At 41.4% G+C, this 20,854-nt stretch overlaps 1 long non-coding RNA gene across 1 annotated transcript in view; it reads left to right on the top strand.

Annotated features, from left to right (window-relative positions):
- Positions 1 to 17,001, top strand: part of LOC140695004 (uncharacterized) — a 48,269-nt gene extending 31,268 nt beyond the window's left edge. Inside the window, exons 2-4 of the long non-coding RNA XR_012070682.1 lie at positions 3,047 to 3,221; positions 3,397 to 3,494; positions 16,788 to 17,001. This is a non-coding gene — a long non-coding RNA (uncharacterized lncRNA). The remainder of the gene's footprint in view (positions 1 to 3,046; positions 3,222 to 3,396; positions 3,495 to 16,787) is intronic.
- The last annotated feature ends 3,853 nt before the right edge of the window (positions 17,002 to 20,854 follow it).

Genomic DNA, 20,854 nt, shown 5'->3' with positions numbered 1-20,854 from the left:
GAATGTCATTCTAAGTGAAGTAAGCCAGAAAGAGAAAGAAAAATACCATATGAGATCGCTCATATGTGGAATCTAAAAAACAAAAACAAACAAAAACAAAGCATAAATACAGGACAGAAATAGACTCATGGACAGAGAATACAGACATGTGGTTACGGGGGGGTAGAGGGTGGGAAGGGATAGACTGGGATTTCAAAATTGTAGAATAGATAAACAAGATAACATTGTATAGCACAGGGAAATATACACAAAATGTTATGATAAATCACAGAGAAAAAAATGTGACAATGAGTGTGTATATGTCCATGAATGACTGAAAAATTGTGCTGAAAACTGGAATTTGACACAACACTGTAAAATGATTATGAATCAATAAAAAATGTAAAAAAAAATAATAATAATTAAAAAAAGACTTTGGTCACCATATTCATAGCTAATACTTAGGTAGAGTTTTTCACATGCCTGCGGTTAATGTTCCAATTGTTTTCACAATTAGTAACTAATTGACTCATCACAATGGTCCTATAAATTGCTATTATTATCCTCCCATTATATGGGTGAGGAGATTGAAGCCCCTAGAGGTTAAGAAATTTCCACAAGGCCCCACAGCTAGCATCGGAGCTGGGATCCAGATGCAGGAGTGTGGCTCCAGGGGGGGCTTGTAAACACTCCCTCTGCTCTCCCCTGCAGGTGCAAGCCAGCCACCCGCTGTTACTGTAAATAACATGATGTGGTTCACTTAGTCCTGAAATTCACATTCTTTGTAGCTTTCTGTCTGGGGCAGTCATCAGGAGCAGCCAGGGACACTGAGTACATGCTTCTGGACTATGACCAAGAAGGTAGATGGAAGGAAAACAGTTTAAAAATGGGATCTTTAATGTGCATTCTTCAATGGGCAGGAAAAAACCTGCCAAGTGAGGAACTGAAACCCTATCAGCCACGTGCAAATTATGCTTCAGACACCCCCGCTGCCCTTGGGTCCACACAGTCAGAACTACAGGGGATCAGGGACATGAAACTTATGTAAATGCAGGGAGTAGGAATACCTGCCATTTTAAGATCTCAAGGAGTATGAAAAGCATGTGAAGCTTTCATCAGCAGATACCTGCTGTCACTTCCACTGTTTCCCTCAGGGCATGTCCACAGCTTCACTGGTTTTATTCAGAATGAAGACGATAGCTAGCACCTGCTGACCCCTGAATCAGTGATAGGTTCTCCCTTGAAAGGAAGCATATCCCCTTCATGGGTTACAACTAGTTCATAACCTAAGTAATTCTACAGATGTAGAAGGGATACTTTCATTTGTTCTGCTATCACAGACTTCCCTCCAAAAGATCATGCCACCAGTTACCCCATTTTCACCCATTAAAATATACTTAACAGGCTTCCTTCTTTAGTGCAGTTTTAGGTTTACAGAAAAATTCACAGAAAGTGGAGTTCCCATATATTCCCTATGCCCTGCACACAGCTGCTCCTGCTGTCAGCATGTTACATTACTGGATGCACTCATTCTTTTTGACATCTTTCATTCCTCCTCCCCTAAAATTTAACATGCCTGATATTCACGTCTCATGGCATTTACGTGTGATTTATATCACTTCTCACGTTTATGTGAGGTTTACAACACATGCATGTTTTCTGTTTAAGCTGGGTTGGGGGCAAGTTTTCTGTGTAAAAATACGATCATTAGTGAGTCTTATGCTGCTGGGTTTTTGGGTTGTCAGGTCCTGTTGACCATTGCTTCAGTTATTGGGATCATTGTCTAAGGACTTTCAGTGTTCATTGTATTTTCTGCAAAACTTCCCAAGAACCTGAATGGAACAGACCCAATCCAAAAGTACCTGACTGTGCAGGTGGGCCACGCCCATCACTGCTTCCCTCATCAGTTTTATCATCATGGTGACCCTGAACGCCATATATGAGAAAGTGGCAATCATGATGACTGACTCTGGTAAGGTCCTCCTGCAGCTGAGATAATTTCTACACTAGTTTTAGAACCAGGTCAAAACAGAGACTATCTTTTAAGCACTTCAATTGCAGTACATTACAGTCTTTAGTTAACTTCAAGTGTAAACGTATTTTCTCTAGCCTATGTGAGAAGTGAAATAGCTCCATTTTTGCATTAGTAAAAGGGACAAAGGAAGATTTAGAATGTCCAAACTCTGTGTAAATATGTCAGTGCTTAATAATAATTTCAATTACATTAGATAATGTACCCTATTGTTGAAAGTAAATAGTCTCTGTATTGCAAATAAGTGGAAGAGGGTCGTGGTTCCAGTGGCAGATTTGCTTGTGTGTTACGGAGAGGACAAGTAATCACACTGTTATATGTCTTCCCCCCATGCTGTTCCCGTTAGTGTAGCTCTATTCTCATCAGCTGCGACTTCTATAATAAATGTTTCTTCTCTCTGGCTTGTATCCCACCCAGCGGCTTAGCGGCCTAAGTTAAGTGCTTCCCACACGTTGCATGTGGCTGGGTGGTTCTCCCAGTGGTCTGCTCAGTTGTCATCTTCTGAAAATACTAAGACCAATTCAAATTCTGAACTAGAAGGATGACCCATTTTATGTTCCCCAAATGCTTCTAGCAAGTTGCCCCGTGTTTTGTTTGTCTTCTTCAATAGTCCTACCTTACTGCCGTTCAGGGAGACAAGAGAATATTATTTAGCAGGATGTTTAGAAGTAGCTTTCTTTCAAATTACACCTGACAAAGGAAATTTCTTGCCCATTAGATACTTTTGTGCTTATAAATTTTAAGGAACGGGTGACTTTTTTTTTTGCCTTGTGGGATATTTTGTTCTTAGTGGGAGAAACTCTTACAACAGTGTGTACAGTTGGAATTAACATAGTGGATATGTTAAGAAATTCAAAAGAGCTGATATGAAAACAGTGTGAATTGTGTGTGTATATATATATATATATATATATATATATATATATATATATATATATATATACATATTTAGCATGTTAACTCATGTGTCCGTGGCTTTGATTAGGGTCTCAAAGCCGTTCACAATTTTGCAGACTTAACTTTTCTTTATTCTAGCTGCAGAGCTCCCAAGGACCAGACTGACTATGAGAACAACCCAGCCATGAAGGTGTTCTTGTTCCACTTTGTCAACTACTACTCCTCGTGTTTCTACAACACATTCTTTAAGGGCAGATTTGTGACTTATCCATGAGATCTGGTGTATTGGCTGTAAAAATACAGAAATGAAGAGGTGTGAATACAGCTTTGTGTTCTGACAGTCTAACCTGTTTCAGGTTTTCTCTTAGTTGCCCAATGAAGAGTGTCTTTACTCTCTGTTCCTTAGATATTTTAGGCATAAAATAATGACTTTATTTCATGTTAGAGCTATCCAAAATTTAAATGAGATTTTCTTTCTAATATTCCAGTGTGACTCAAGTGGCTGTCTCCTTGAACTGATGACACAGCTGACAATAATCATGGGAGGACAGTCCATCTGGAATAACATACAAGAGGTGTTACTTCCGTGAGTACTCAGTCATGTGATCTTGGGGTGAGAACGGCCCACCCACCCACGTCATTTTCCTGCGTGGCCATCTCTAGAACAGGGGAGACTCTCTGCTTATTAAAGCTCTCCAGATAAGATGATCCAGCCAACATTATAAATGTACCTGCTGTTTAATAATTATGTTTAAATACCTTCCTTTTTGTGTTTAACATAAATCCTCAAGTGCTATTGTCTCTGCTTATTAGCACAGCACTGGGGACTGACTGATCAGAGCCCTTTTTGGGGCCATGAACTAAGTTTTCCTACAACTTCCTGCAAATTTCTCCTCCTTTTATATATGCATTTAAAAATCCATAACAGGAATTTGTTGAGTGCCTAGTATGTGCTCGTCACTGTATTAAATGTTGTACATATATGTATGTGTGCATGTGTGTGTGTGTACAATTTAATCACCCAAACAATCCTTATTCTTATCTTCCTTTTGCAAATGAAGATCCTGTGGCTTAAAGAGGGTAACTGATTTGCCCAAGCTCTCATTGCCAATAAGAGACCACTGTGGGACTCAGATGTAAGACCCTATCTCTCTGAATCCAGGTTCTTCTAAGAACAGAGACTCTCTTAGGGTCCTAAGGCACAGGGTTACATAATGTTTTAAGAGACACTGTCTAAAATAATAACAACAGAGGTTTTGACTTACTGTTCTCTTCCTAAAAATGAGAAAAGCAGATGTTAGCAAAGGTCACACTGTCCTTTTGATTTTCACATAAGCCCAATCCCACATCAAAGTGGACAGTCCGGTGTTATCTGCAATTTCTGAACATTTCAAGGAGCTTACTGTATTCGCTTTCTGTTGCTGTTGTAACTAGTATCCCCAAACATCATGGTAGTAGGAAGAAAAAAGAAAAAGTCTCCACTAAACAACACAAATTTAACCTTGTAGGGTTCTTGAACGCAGAAGCCTGCTGAAGTCAAAGTGTTGACACGGCTGTTTCTGAAGGCCTCAGGGGAAACTGTATCTTTGACTTTTCTGTCTTCCAGAGGCCACCTGCGTCTCTTGGCCTGTGACCTCTTTTCTCTGTCTCAAGGTCAGCATGGTTGTGTGCCTCTGACTCTGAACCTGTGGTCAGATCTCCTCTCCTCTCTCCCCTCTTCTGCCTCCTTCTTCCTCCTTTAACGACCCTGGTGATTACACTGAGCCCAAATCTATAATCCAGCTGGTCTCTCTTAGAGTCGACTGGTTAGCAACCTTAACCACATCTGCAACCATAGGCCCCTTTGCCAGGGAATCTGACCTCTTCCTACGTTCTGTGGATGACGACATAGACATATTGGCGGGGAACATTTTTCTGCCTACCACAATAACCTTTTTAAGATAATTTCTGGCTTTGAGTATCTGTTTTCATGAAACTGTTGATCTCTCTTCTGTCTTGCCTTCCACACCAGCATTATGCTCCTGGCCAACCTAACTGCAGAGCTCGTCCCTCTCTGTGGTGTCCCCCAAAACCACTTACACAAGCAGGTGTTATTGTTGTTTGTAGCATGGGGGAGAAACTCAAACAACTTGAATTTTGAAATAAAAAACCTCCATCATTTTAAAATCTTCCATGCCACTATAAAATTTTATTTTTTTAACTTTGTTTTTTAATTTTTAAACTATTTTAAACTTTGTAACTTTTTTTAAACTGTACTTTTTTTCTTATCATCCTTCATTGTAGGCTCCAGAAACCTGGTATTCTGCCCACCGCATCCAAGTTTCCTTTCATTGTTTCTCCTCCCTTTCTTAACCTTCCTTCTCTCTCCCTTATTACCAAGTTTCTGTCCATTCTCTTTATAGGGCAGTTAAATTATTTTTTCTTTCTTTCTTTCTGTTTTTGCAGAGTGAACACATTTTCGTGTCAGTGTGTCCTTCCACATTTCTTCACAAGGGCTTCATCTTTCAGCTTCAGTGTGGATTCCTGGGGTCTGTCTCGAAACAAAGGCATTTCCCTTGTCCCCCAGCTCACCACGCCCCTCAAAAAAATGATTCTGATCTCCGCTGTGAAATGAAACTTTTTTTTCCCTACTGTGCAGTAGACAACCCTTAACCTGAGCTCACAGTCAGATATTTCCAGAGGAGTAAAAGTAGGTCATGTGCAAATAATACTACTTTTCTCTGTGAAAAGTAATAGATCAGATAGAGGAAACACTTAACTCAGATTACACAAAAGAATTTCCTGAAGGAAATAAGTAAATTATTTAATACTAAATTTTGTTGAATCTGGTAATCCGTGAGCTATTTTTACCAATCAAGAAGGATATATTTCCAAAACTGTTACTTAGCAATTTATGTGAAATGAAACTTGCTCACATGAACTAGTTTAAAATAAAGGATGCATTATAGTATCTGTGGTCTGTTTATACCTTCGCTTAAGTAAGCACATTGTTCTAGGTTCCAGTGAGCTGAACTTTGCCTCCATGTATTTCTACTATGGGCTAAAATATTTAGGGAATTTATTTTGAATTATGTTTCCCTTTTTTGAAAACCAGGAATTCTGAATTGTAGCCAAGTTCGAGGGTGGCTTGTTTTTTCCTCACTGCCTCTTCTCTTTGTATAAGTGCAGTTTCCTTCTTAATTTTTCATATAAAATCCTAACATACCAAAGATCTATCAATTACTCTTGCTGCACCAAAACTATACCCATCCTCAAAAATACATAGGAAAGGAAAAGAAAACTTACCAAAATTAGCGACTATTTTCATGCTTTTTAAATATGTCTAAAGGAACATAATGAAATGAATTTCACCATATCTCACCTGCCTCCGCCCCCCCTATCCCATGTAGGGTTCTTGAGTAGGATTCTGGGAGCAAATTAAGGACAGTGATGCCGTGATCCAGGCTCCCTCTGGGGTCTCCCCAGCACTTGGATCGGCACCTGGTATAAAGTAGGTCTCAGTCCGAGCCAGCTGAGTGAGTGAATGACTCACAGGCATTGAATGCGTAACATCAGTGAATTAACAGCATTCTTTGTAGGACTCAGACAATAAGCTGAGTGCCCTGTGGCCTTCCCAGCCTCACATACTATTTTGATGTTGGGGTCATTTCTGGGAATGTTATTCTGTACTGGACAAAAGGCTAGTACAATTCCAGGGTTAAGCAACTTTCCTAGGGAAATTTTATGATAAAATATAAAGAAAAATAGTTAAATGCCCAAAATGACATAGCATAGTCCTTTGGTGTTTAGATAATGTATGGCTGTAATTTTCTTACTTTATATGTTTCTACATTTTCCACTGTGTGTATGCACTACTATATAATAAGAAAAAGCAAATGTTTAAAAGAGAAAATTTCTCTTCTCCAGATATGATTTGGTTAGAGGATGAGTCAGATACATATAATAAGAGAATCTTAAATACATGCGTCCATAATTCACTCTTTAAATTCAGGAACAGGAAACTCAGGAATGAAATAGTTTAAGAGAATCAAAGATACTTGTATTCAAGATTAGCAGGTAGGAGTGTCCTCAACAGAAATGGTGATAATCTATAATGCAGGGATTAAATGTGATAATGAAGGTACAAAGACAACATGAAGTAGAAAATGCCACGTGGCAAGCACAGAGTAAAGGGCAATATACTATGATTATGCCAATATGTGTGGTCAATTCCCAAGCAAATGATTGTGTAACCCCTGCTAGAGGGAGAAAGCTTCCAGCCTTGGCAGGAGAGGGGGGAGGATCCAGTGTCTGTATTTTTTAAAATGTCTACAGTTGCTTCTCATGTGCAAATTGATATCCCTGCACGAGAACCTTAAACCAACAGAAAGCCCAAAAGACCGTGGACAATGATGGGTAGACGACAGCCCAAGCTTTTCTGCCACAGATGAGTGATTCCACTCAGGAACACTGAGCAAGAGGCTCAGAGTCTTAGCTAAGGACAAGCAAGTCGGGACTTCTAATATGACCTAATGCCATCGACGGGGGAGGGCAGTTCAGCACAAGAAGGGAGTGCCAGGTGAGTTAACATGGAAGTTTCATTCTGGATCCAAACCGTGATGGATTTGGGTCCCAGAGGGTAAAAGCCCTTCTTCCCTGGGGCATGGACCGGATTCCACAAGTGGCTGAGACAGGAAGTATGAGGCAGAGAAAAATTCCCCCAGGAGAATCCCGAGTCTGGGTGCCAGGGAGGGTGATGGACGAGTGCGGTCCCAGCGCCACCCGCACTGCAGGGCTCCGAGGGGCTGTGGAGCTGTGCGCCCCCGGCCGGACCACAGACCTGCCTGCAGCGCTCTGGGCTGCAGCCTGGGGAGTGGCTTCAGCAGCAGGCTGGCCCCGTCATTTTCGTAGGTGTTACAGTGACCCCCACCCCTGTGGCCACGGTGATCCCAAGCCAAGGGTCTAAGTGACTTCAACCTTATTTACAGGTGACCACAGCCGGTTAGCCTGTGCTGCTCAAAAGGAAGACCCCACATGGGGTTTTGCTGTGTCAGGGGGGTTGCTAATACCTGGCCTGCTTTGAATTTTTTCATCCTCATAGCAGCCTGGGCAGTGGAAGTTTCATCTCTCAATTTTATTTCAACTTTTTTTGTTGAAACTATAGTTGGTTTACAATATTGTGTTAATTCTTGTTTAATTCTTGGACTATATCTATATATTCCTTGTCATATACTTTTCCACTAAAGGCTATTAAAAGTTATTGAGTGTAGATCCCTGTGCTATACAGAAGGATCTTGTTGTTTGAAACAAAAATTACTAAACAAAGTAACAAAGTAAGCAGACTAAACCTAGCCATGTATATGACACAGTTGAGTTTATCTCAGGATTTAAATGTGGTTTTGATCTCCAGGATCTCTTTATCAAATTATCATATGTAAAGTGCCTGTGGAACACTTCTCAGAAAAATGTTTTAAAACCATAAGATTTAGAGAATAAAGAAGGAAGATAATTATACTGAAAAGCAGATATCAAAATATAGAAATGGGCATTTGTGATACAGTAATATCTGAAATATTGGAAGAACGTGTTGAATAAGAGGATCCAGTGGTGAGTCTACTAACCGCAATATTCTGCCATAGCAGTGAGTGTAAATCATCTTCTGAGATCTGCAACAATTGCATTTTGAATGTAAATAAAGTTAAATAACAAATAAGCCATGAAGTGTGGATTCAGATTCAGCGGTATCTCGAGTCCATATCCCCAGCATTTCCCAGGGCTCCCTGCTCTTCCCCTAATGTCATTGAAAGAAGTGGGGAAAGATTGTGAAGCGAAGGGCATGTTCCATTGCAAAGAAATCTCGTAGCAGACCTGGGAGCATGGCCAATGAAAGGTTAATGCTGAAATTAGAGGCCGTGGGAAACCAAGCAGAGGCAGCTCTTTACAAGTCACATCATATGCTCTGTGTGTGTCTACGTGTGTATGCATACAGACGTGTGGGCATGTATGATGTATACACCTGCCTTTCGTGTGAAGCCGCCTCACTGTCCAAATTTGAAATCCATCCAAACGTGCAGTGCTGTCAGCCGAAGCTCAGCCAGATGCTAAGTTGTCTGTTGTTGCTCTGTCTCTTCTGCTGAACTCCACGAGTAAACCACGTGCCACCTGTTGCTTTCAGAGACAACAGCTCTGTAGGCTACAGGTCCATGCCTTGTTTCACTGCCAACTCTGATTTCCTTTCAGGACAAATTGCCATTTGAAAAAGGGGGAAGCATTCAGTTGGCCCACAAGCCTCTGAGTGAGGAAAAAACATAACGTTAGAGACAGCTCTGTGGGACAGCGTCCAGAAGGGGGCAGAGCATTGGGCTGCGAGTCGAGGCTGTGTTTCTTTCAAGCTCTGCACTGAATTTGAGGTGGCATGTCACTTCTTTGGCCCTTGATTTGTTCAGCTTATATTAGGGTCTTGGACCTGTTCTATCCAAATTAGAGTATCACTTTTTTGCTCGGTGACCCTCCAGGGCTCCGCAATTCCTTCAAAGGGAAAAATGCCCACATCCTCACGGCAGCCTCTAAGGCTCCACCCCCAAAACCACCACTTATTTCCTATTCCCTGTGGCCCACACCAGTCTCCATGCTGTCTGTCCAGTGTGAGGGACCTCCAGGCCTGTGATCACTGTTTCCTCTGCCCATTCTCTGCAAACCCCTTTGCTCCCGTCTTTGCCTTATTCAAAGGTCACTGCCCCATCCCCACTCCTCCCTAGCACACATTCTTCACTCTCCTTTATTTTCCTCCACAGCACTTATCACCAGCTCACAGAACCTGTATTTCTTTCTTTTACTTATTTTCTCTGACGATTTTCAGACTGGAAAGGCCATGGTGGATAATAGCAGAAAAGTGGGGGTAAAAAAGACAAATGAGGGAAGGCATCTTCTAAAAGCTAAAATGCCCACCTGAAAAGGAGGTAGGAGATAAAGTAGTAGTAGTCGTTACAATTTTGGTAAACCCAAGGCACGTAGTCAGGACTAGTTTTCACAATATTTGAGGGTAGGGAGGCAGCAATAAAAAGAAATTTATCCTGAAAACAAGAAATTAAATTCTTGGGAAGATGATGTGTTCAGCTTGAGATATCAGTAATACTTTTATGACCTTGGTCTGTTAATATCCTGCCTTATAATTTGATCTGTTTGACAGCTGGATCATGAATCTAATGATGCCACAATTTCGGGAGCAGAACAGACCAACCCACGATGGGAACGGGAAAACCATCTGTATCCCATGAGCAAACTGGGGTTATTTTATGAATACCCTGAAATGAGTAAGCCATCAGTGGAGATTTCTGTGCTGTCGGTTATACTAGAGTATGCTTTGGGTCTCAGAAGCATCGGTTACCAAGCCAAACAATGTCCTAGCATACCGAAACGGAGCCCGCTTTTTTCCATTAGATGCAATTATGCAGTCAGGCTTTCAAATAGGGTGCCTGTGTATATCTTTGTCAATATTTATGTTGTACAAAGCTGAAGATTTACTGCCAAGGAATGAAATGGAATACTTATTCAGATATGTCTCCACCATTGATTCTCAGATCCTTCTGGTCATGTCGTCTAAGGATGAACTCAGAACCGTTACTAGATGTGACTCAGCTCAGGCTGTAGCCCGTGTGGCACAGCTGTTGGCTGATATCCTTCTAAACAGAGTCATGTGAGCCAGTCAGCCTGTACAGAAAGCCCGCAAGCGCATCCTGCCTCATTGCAGCAAGGTGCACCGGGTCACCCCTTCCACATCTCACACCTGCCTTTGATATTGTTCCTATTTCTTCTGGCTGATGGTTTCTGCCTGGTTCCTTGAGTGACCTCATGACACATCACTGGCTTGAATTCAGGATGAATTTGCTGATCTGGAGTATCGGTAGAACACAGATCCCCTCCTTCTCCAATGTCTTTGTCCATTTCCGTACATTTGCTTGGGCTCTGTTCCTCTTGGTTGAACTTGGTTTTGAGCTCTCAGTTGCCTTTAAATTGTTGCATCTCAAAATAGATTTCCATAGGAAACGTTATCTTTTCTATTATGCATGGTGCACTTTTATCTACTAGAAGGCTGTTGATGTGCACGTTTTGTATCTGAAACCTTTCAGCTCACCACTGCCTTGAAGTAGTTTTTTTTTTTTAAACTTAGGAGACAGGAAAGGATTTTTGTCAATAGGCTTTGCATTTATGCATGCAGGTTCTTGTCTGCAAAGGCACCCTTTGTGCTTCCTGTTTATAAGTCTACAGATGGAGTTTTCTTTTTCCTAAATTACATTCTATATATAAAATAATTGCTTTTAAAAATATACATTATACATAGAAATGCATCTGGTTCCCTCGGTGAATGAAAGGTTATATTGTGGCATCTTCAGTCAGCTATGCTTTGTGGCCTGGTGTCTGATTTGAGTTTCATCTTTGATTTTGCTGTGTTTAGTGACCAGGTTCCATGAAGGGTGCAGCTGCTGTCCCTGGTGTAGAAATTATGTTCGTTTATTCTTCTTATTTTCAAAAGGACTTTAAGCCAATGACCTGTTATTCCAAAATGAGTCATAATGGTAAATATGTCTTATTGGGGGTATTATCAGCATTAATAATAACAACAACATTCTGGGGGCAGCATATCATTAGGTATTTTAACACACACAAAAAAAGCCTTGGAAAAAAGTTATTGTTCTAATTAAGTCAAATAAATGTCATGAAAGGAAAAATTGTACGCTTTTGGGAGAAATTGATAGGGCTTTTAGAACTTTATAGTCTCATTAAAATACCAATTAAATAATTCAGCCTAACTCTACCCTACATAACAGGATGGAGTAACAGCTATTCTAGAGAGATTTTTCAGATTTATTCGTTTTCCTATTATCTAAATAATCCCTGACGAATTAGAAAATTCAATCCATTTCTGAGAGTAGGAAGTCTGTTATTCTGTATTCAATGCTGGAGTGAAACTTATTTTGTGTTTTTTCATTCATGGGAGATAGAATTTCCAAGTGCTTTTTGAATTATTTTTGTTCCTCTAAAATAAATTGCCTTTGGTGGTGATCTCCTGACCTCAGTTTCCTCCTCCCAGTTTTCCCCATGATCATTAATGACACCCCACCTGCCTTTTAGTTATGCCTCTTAGCTGCTGAAGGGGAACAGCTACTGATAGATGACCCTGGAGCCCTCCACCCGTGCTTCGTTAGGCCTTGCACGCAGCCACCAACCCTAGTCTCCTTCGCCTGAATTACCTTTCTCTGCTTTTCTGCCTGGAAGGACTCTTGCCAAGCCTTGACAGGGACCCCTCCACTTTTTAGAGATTATCTGCTCTCCTGTCTAGGCATGAATTGTACTTGATTCTTGTCTTGATGGTGCATGATCGTGTCCATGTCCATTGTGCTCCCCGACTGTAGTGATCCTGTCGGAGGCAGTAGTCAGACTTTTCATCTTCCCGTCCATGTCTGGAGCACCACAGCCTGGACCCTGGTTCTCCTACGTGTTTAAGTGACTTGAGCTTGGAGTTTCAACACACTCACATACAACTATTAGATGAGGTGGCGGTAACATTGCCCCCAATGCCCCCACAAGGTTCTATATGGCAAATGGTTTTTTCTGAGTGAAATTCCTCTTCTATTTGTTTTCATGAATTCCCCACTGTCCTTTGAGATTATTAGAGTAACCCTGAGTTGCTAACCACAATATCTCTCCCCCCACCAGTGAATGATCCTGCTGCCTGAGAACTCAGACATGGGACATAAGAGAAATAATCTATCAGTCTTAAAATCTGGAAGCCATAAGATACCGTTTTGTACTTAGAGCACCCACAGCAAAAACACCAGTCTCTCAAGAATTTGACGCTGCCTTCCCAGAGGGCGGGTGCCATAAGTGGAATGCTGTGAGGGATGAAGTGAGAGCTCTGCATTTCTGGTACTGCCTTTTCCACCCTTGCTGTGTTAACTTGATCTTCCCTTCATATATTATGTTCTCCATTTAATTTACTGCATTTAATATCAGTTGTTCTTCAACATCTCCTTGCACCCGCCCCCTCCTTTCCCTATCTCTCCAGTGCTCTCCCACCCACTCCTCTCCTGCGCTCTCCAGGAACAGGCCTGTCTCCCCCACGCCCTCACCTCTGTTCTGATTGCCCACCACCTGCACTGATATTTCCTTAACTCCGCAGAATAAACTTTCCAAAATGGCAGCTGAGTAACTGGGGGCGATTTTAGACCTCTCATCTCTTTACTGATTCATTCATTTATCCAACCAACAAACATTGAGTACTGCTATGCCAAACACTGCATCAACTGCTGGGGAGACCAAGACAGGTAAGACTTGGTGTCTGCACTTCCCAGGCCAGGCGAGGCATGGCAAGTAGTTAATGGATTGCTAAGCAGGTGAACACAAATTGGACTTCCTAGAGCTGGAAATATTTGAACTGAATCTTGAAAGGTGAAAGGAAGTTAGCTCTCAATTTTGTGGTAGAGGGAGTGGACACTTCATGCAGAGAGGTAGAGACATATATGTGTACACAGCATGAAGTGGCTTGGCCAGACTGAAGAACAACAAGTAGAGCTAGAACAAAGGATCCATAGGTGGGAATATCAGGTGCACAAGGCCTCTGTCACGATGGGCCTTGTGTGCTTAGACTTCAATATATCCTTAAGGAAGCAGGGATATATTGGAATATTTGTAAGAGAATTGCATAATGTTTATGTTGCAGAATATCTGGTTATTCTGGCAGCAGAATGGAAGATACTATTTTTGGGGGGAGGCCCATATTTTGGGGGAAAGGATATTTCGGGGACCAACCCAGGTAACCCAGACAACAATTGGCACATGCCTGCAGAGAGGCCGTGGGCAGAAGGAGAGAGACATGGGCGGCATAAGTGGTGACTGCTGCAGTGGGGACTGCAGGACCGGGGCGGCGGGCAGCAGAGCTGCTGAGTTGACTTTCAGTGACCCATCCAGAGAGCAGATCTGCAGGGGGAGTGTAAGGGGAGGAGCTGGTTTCGAGGAGATGGTTCTGTGTGTGACATTTTGAGTGTGAATTGTCTATGGGACATCTAAGGGGTGATGTCCATTGTTAAGCTGGTTTCACCAGTCAGGAGCTCAGAGGAGCTGTGGGTGAGGCTGTGGGGGCGATTCAGTCCTGCCAGGTAGAGGACTGAAGACGAGGCCTTGGGGAAAAGGGCCATGTACATGGCAAATGGGAGAAGAGAGGTCCACCAAGAGAAAGAAGAATAGCAGTGCAGTTGAGAGAAAACGAGTTGAGGCAACACAGAGAAGGCTGTAACCTGGCTTAAGAGGGATTTGAACACTGAATAAAAGGAGCGTAGTGAGAAAGGGGGTTGTGTGGGGCATAAAAGCAAGGGCTAAAGCCCACCTCTAATTGTCTAAACTGAGGAAAAGGCGGAGGAGGACTACACTTAGGTAGCTTTTAAAAAACAGATCTGTGTGTATCTGTGTGTGTGCATATGTGCACACACACTTTTCTGCCTGGGCTTTTAATATTTATTTAATTAAAACAAAAATTAAGGGGGGAAAACATTCCACTGAGAGGAAAATATTTGTCCACGGCAAAAGCTACCTGGTAATCAAATAAACAGGAGCTGAAAATGCCCACTGGTTTGAAACACGCAGCCACAGGCAGTGCAACTCCTTTCTCAGTGCCACGGTGAGGGCCGTGGGGGATGCAGGGCTCTGAGCCCTGGAGGAGTCATCAGCGCAGGCACTTCTCCAAGATACTGGACTTTAAAGGGAAGAAGAAAGTATAGAAAGTATCAGAGAGCAATACAGGGCAGTGAGAGAGGGTTGGGCGAGGGTCAGTTTTGTTTTACAGGGGGCGTTTCTGGCCTTGCTGTGTTGCTAGGCCTTTGCTCTTGTTGGTATTTGTTCCAAAAGCTTTTTAGAAAGTTCTTCTCGCTTGACTATCTGAACAGATTAAATCATGTTGGGTTATTTCTAGTGTTTTATTTTTAATTAAAAAATTTTCTGGAATTTATTTTAATGTCAAAAGTGCGGACAATGTACCAGGCCTTCTAATGATTTAGTTAATTACACCAGTACCTGAATCCACTGATTTTAAGTGTCAGTTTTATAATATTACTAAAATCTCTTAAATATCCACATCTATTCTTGAAATGTATTCTATTTCATTCATACTCTCAGTGCACTATTTCTATACTGTTTCCATGACCATAGATTAATATCTCCTACAGTTGGTCCTATTTTATCCTTTTCCAGAGTGTGCCTAATATTACAAATTCAAACATCCCTCCTCATTATTTTATTTGTATATTTGTGTATATTTCTGGAAGTAATTTAGGATCACCTTTCAGAAATTTTTCTTAAATCCATTCGGGTTTATTAAGTAAATTTGCATTCAGATACTAAATTTATTTTGGAGAAAAAATGTTCTATGTCCCCCAAATTTGAGTCTGCCAACTGAAGAGGATGGTGCATTCTATTGTTCATTCAATCATCATTTTTTTTTCTTTTTTAAGTCATTTATCAGAATCATTTTAACATTTTTCATTAATTTATTTCTGAATAGTCTGTGCCTTGGTTGTCATTATAAATGATATCTTTTCTGGGTTTGAACAGGGATGAATGCTAATGAAGTCTTAATTTCTAGTTTCTCTTGAATTAGAAAGGGATCTGACAGTGTGGGGCCCTCTTTCCAATATGGTGACTGTGAGCAGTGCATTTCATTAAGATGTCCACTTGCCAATTTGCCAGTGGCTGCACCTACTCCACATTTTTCTGATACTTACCCACCCCCTGTAGGCAGACTTGTTCATGTAGGGTTAGGTGGGTTATGGAAACAGATACTGACATCACTGCTGCCACGCTGCTGACCCTGTGGCATCACTAACTCTGGTTCTTTCTCTGTGACTTCCCTGAATATGACATCTCCTTTTAGGCTGGGGACATGAGGCTTCTTTCCAGCACTGTCGGTTTTTCGGCAACACACCCCTGCCTCTCAGGTCAGAAGCAAATGTCAGCTCCTCCTACTCATCCACCCAATCCACGGTCTTGCCGTTCCTGGCCAGAGTGGTCCCTATCCCTTGACTGAGCAGTAACACTAAAGGGACTACAAACTTGCCTTTCATCCACTGTCTTAGTTACATACCTGTGGTAGTTTACTTAAAAGTCTGCCAGTTAGGGTCTAAAAGTCTTTTAGATCTCTGGCCTTATCATTTCTAACTGCTCCCCCACCCCATGGAACAGCTTACCGCAGATCTCTGCTGCCCCATCTGTAGCAATGCCCTGTAAATTACAGACAGAGAGAAAAGAACTTCTAAGCCACCACCATAACTTTGACTTCCTGTGACCACACAGACCATAGAAATATCAAGATAAAAATTCCTGAAGAAGGATATTTTGCTTAGGAAGACACTTTAATTGCATACCTTTCTGTGACTTGTAATAACTTCATAGACTCTCTGAATGTGCTGCACTCACCTTCCCAGACTCAAGGGAGCTTGCTCACTTGCCTATTTTCAGTGCATTTCCTCCAACATTCTCTATGCAGAGCTTTCCCAAAAGTACATTCCTTATTCCTTTTTAAATTCTTATATACAACCACAATATTCTTTTTCTTAATCCTCAATGACAAATCATCTTCCAAGATTGTATTATTTCAACACTGAGAGTGAATAATATGCTTCAAGATTCCCAAGTTTGTTACCAGAAAATAACTATGATTGATTGAAGATTTTTAAGTATGTTATTCCTACTAAGGGTATATACGTGAAAGAAACAGGTTGTAATGTGTCTTCTTCCGAGAGATTTTATATTTGCCTTTTGTTTGGATTCTTTCACTGTTGAACATTATTATTACCATGAATGTCTTTTCTCTTTGGGATTTAGTTCACCATTTGCCCCTCTCTCTTTACAGGAGTAAAGGAATTGATGCTGTCCTTCCATCCATCCACCACTCCATGTTGTGTGTCCATTCCTTCAACAGGTATTCAGTTTGGGTTCACCACCTTATCTGTGGCCTCTTTCCAGTGGCCAATCTGTTGGCTCTGGAGAACAATATATTGCAAATCAGAGTGGGTATGTGGAAACTTGACTACCCTGTATAGACGCATGGTACCAGAAAAAGCCCAGGACATCGCAGCATGGCAGCCCACCATGCAAGGAACAGCAATTCTGGCTGTGGTGGACCAATGTGAGTAAAAAGTCTTCATGGGCTGAAGACTTTGAAAAGTCCAAACATGCATTGGCATTACTTCCTAAGGAATCCAGTGTTGGGCATTGTTTAATATGAGAGGCAGATGCTAACACTGACATCGCTATAAACAACATATTTGTTGTAACTGTAATTGTTATTATTTTAATATATTTTCTTTATAAATATTATTTATGACTTACAAGAGCTCTTACAGAGGCAGTTGTTAAGAAGCGTGGCCATTATACTGTTGCAGAAGTGTTAATTCAGTAGAAGCATGGTAATAGTATTAATAAGTACTCACTCGTTTGATCCTCACATGGCTCTAAAGGTTACCCAGCAGTGCTTGTATAATGGAGATAGAAATCCATCTGTTTAAGTTTTTGCAGAACCTAAAATAAGAGCAGTCATTCCACCGTATTTTACCATATATTCCAGACTCTCAGTTTAAAGTAGGAACTACCTGATGAGGTCATATAAACCCTTTGTGAATCCCCAATCATTCATTACATTCCTGGACCCCTGGGGCAGAGGTTCTTCTAGAAGGTGGTCCCATCTCTCCTCCCCACCCCACTCTTGGCCTTTGCTACCCACTGTTGGTCATTAGCTAAGCAGCCTCATGTCCTGCATGTGTCTGAGCTGTGAGGGAACAGAACTCAGCTGTTTACAAACTGTAGTGACTATGACCAGTTTGAACAGTCTCTCTCCTTCCCTGCCCACACCCCCACAGGGCAACAGGGGGCTCACAACCACAGCGATTCCCATGCCAGCCCATCAGGGAGCCTTCTTCCCTAGAAATGTTCTTACAACCAGGGCTGTTTCCTCCCTTACTTCACTGCCAGTTTCACTCCCAGGTTGCAGTCCCAAACAAAAGGCTATCCCAGTTTGAATTTCTTAATCAAGTCATATTTACGCTAAGTCCCTGGCACTTTCCCATGAGCACTCATAGAAACAGAACAGGACCTGGCAGTGGCTGTGGGCCAGGTTCCTGGGTGAGGGGACTTGCTGGGCCCTTCAGGTTCTGTAGTCTGGCTCGAGCTTAGCTCCCAGCACCGCGTCTTCCCAACTGCATGATTTCGGGCAAGGCTTCAACACTTCAGAGCTTCATTTTATCCCTGCTTCATATTTTAAGACTGTTATGTACCAAAAAGTGTGCTTAGGGAATTCAGTGAGACAATGAATGGATTTCACATAAGATGGTCCTCAGGGAAGGTTAGTTATTTTCATTATGCACCATCGATAAAATTGGCTGCACAGACTTGGCCAGGTATCATAGCTACAGGCACAAGAATTTGACAATGTGTCACTGTGGCTCATAGTCACTATTTTACACAGTAAAACAGCTACATGAGACCACCCAGCTGTCAGCCCACCCGACTCCCCACCCCAAGATCCCTGAATTAATCTGATTTGCTTGCTACCCCTTCTTTTTGGAGAAAGTTGGCAGATCACACACAGTCAATGACTGCTAGGTTATGTCCATTCCCATTCACTCAAATTGCCCCATTTTCAGTATCCACTGTGCTGCAAAACATAGACTAATATTCAGAATAGGACAGCAAGGCCTTTCCCATTCCACAGTCAGAGAAGCATGAATCTGTCATGTTTAATATGGCATATGACACTAAGCAAGGCAGGAAAACAGGCTCCTGTGCTTTAACAAAATTTTTAATAATGACGTTTGAAACTAAAAGTGTTTTTGTTTGACCTACAGCTAACCAGAAAATTTAATTGACTCCTATGACCCATTCCTCAGGTGTCCTGGTTTGATTGTATTAGGCACTTTTTCCTCATCTCCCCAGCATGACTTTGCTCCATCAGCACAGATGGAGTGTCTCCAAGGCTGCTCTGTGTGCATGGGCGTGTGTGTGCACACATGTGCCCCCACTGATTGGTGCCACTGTTTCATATCCAGGGGTTGTTCTGTCTTATAACTCAGGCATTGCTTTATTATATCCTAGAAAACTGCTTTTAGATCATTGATTGAACTATAGACCATCCTCTTGCCCATATTAGGAAGTGACGTCTTCCAAGACACAGGTCCTGTGTGTTTGTATTTATGTATAAGTAAGAATTAAATATGCATGTCATCCCCTCCTATATTTAATTTGTGTCTTCTCAATTGAATGTGCACAGTAAAGGCTAACTTCCCATAACAGGAGAACTTTTAGGAAGACAGAAGAAGGAATTAGCCACCAGGGAGAAGACAGGACATCAAGCAGGATTTGGTATAAAATTATTTACTCTAAAGCTGCTCTGGCTCAATATGTGGAATTGACATTGTTGTATCATGCCAGAGCATCTGCTATTGAAGACTGATTTTAATTTACTTTGATATAACTGGAAAATTGTGTTGGAACAACATGGGAAATGAAGCACACTGCATCTATCTGTACTCCTGAATTGTGTCTCACAGCTACTCAGTTTTGAGGAAAAGTATCTTGTCTGGAGACAATACAATTATTTTCATTGTTGGAATTTTTCTAGCTTCCAGAAGCACATCTGCAGGTGATTCTGTAAAAGTCTAGAGTTGACTTAAATAGCAGGAAATTTTAGCCTATTGAAATCAGGAGAAGTGAAATATTTTTGCCTACTACCACCACCACCACCAGGCAAGCACGTGTACACCCAGAGAGATTTCACATCAGACGAAATGACAAAGCTGGTTCTGTTACCGAGGCCAAACTTGTTCTGCTCGCTACACAACAGCGATAAAAAAATAAATCAGGAGACAAGGTTTTGGAGCAAGGTATAGTAACTTTATTCAGAAAGCTGGCAGACCAAGAAGATGGGGGACTAATGTCCTGGAGAATCATCTTGCCCAAGTCAGAATTCAGGCCCCTTTTAAGCTAAAAAGGGGAGGGAGTGTGGTTGGCTGTGCAAACTTCTTGCTGCAGGCATTCTTTGTTCTTGCAGTCATCCATGTGTGTCAGGCTGTGGTGTCCCTGTAAATCTCCAACAAAACAAAGGTTATTCTCTATTTTGCAACTTGCCATCCCTGCATAAGTGCAGAAGTGCTAACATCATTAAAGGTCAGAGCCCCAAGAATAGGCTTTCCTGTAGGTATTAGGCTAAAGGCAACGTTGTTTTACAAAAGGTGCAGAGCCAGCAAGATTAAGCCTGGAAAACAGGGCACAGTGCTTCAAACTAAAGGAACAGATCCAATGTGGCGTCAGATTTGTTCTCTATTACAGTTCGAGTTAGGGGAAATTTTGCAGTAGAAAATCCCCTCAGTTGTTTTTCTTGCTATACCTGACATCTTGTTTGTTGGCTAGTGGTCTCATGGTGTCTATACCGTATGTTCAGATGAATAATATTAAAATCATATGGTGCAGAAAACATATCTGTTCTGCTTCAAATAATGACTGAAACATTTAGCTTTGTTTATTCCCATAGAATTTGGATTGAATCATTTCTCAACTTTCTTCTTCCTTCAAACCAGTATTTTACTGGAGGGTTTAAAGCCCAAATTAAAGAATTTTTCAGGGAAATATACACAAAATGTTATGATAACTCACAGAGAAAAAATGTGATAACGAGTGTGTAATTGTCCATGAATGACTGAAAAATTGTGCTGAACACTGGAATTAGACACAACATTGTAAAATGATTATAAATCAATAAAAAATGTTTAAAAAAAGAATTTTGGAGAAGACTCATGTAATTCATAACAGCTTTACATCCGAATTTAAGGCTGACCCATATTTATACTTTTAATCAAGGAACACAATAAACTTTCTTAGTAGATCATTAATGGCGTTTTTCACTTTGTCCATGTAATCTTTTGGAAG

This window comes from Vicugna pacos, unplaced genomic scaffold, assembly GCF_048564905.1.
Source record: "Vicugna pacos unplaced genomic scaffold, VicPac4 scaffold_119, whole genome shotgun sequence".
Lineage (NCBI taxonomy): Eukaryota > Metazoa > Chordata > Mammalia > Artiodactyla > Camelidae > Vicugna > Vicugna pacos.
The sequence above is the reverse complement of the archived record's forward strand: the minus strand, read 5'-3'. Positions and strand labels throughout refer to the sequence as shown.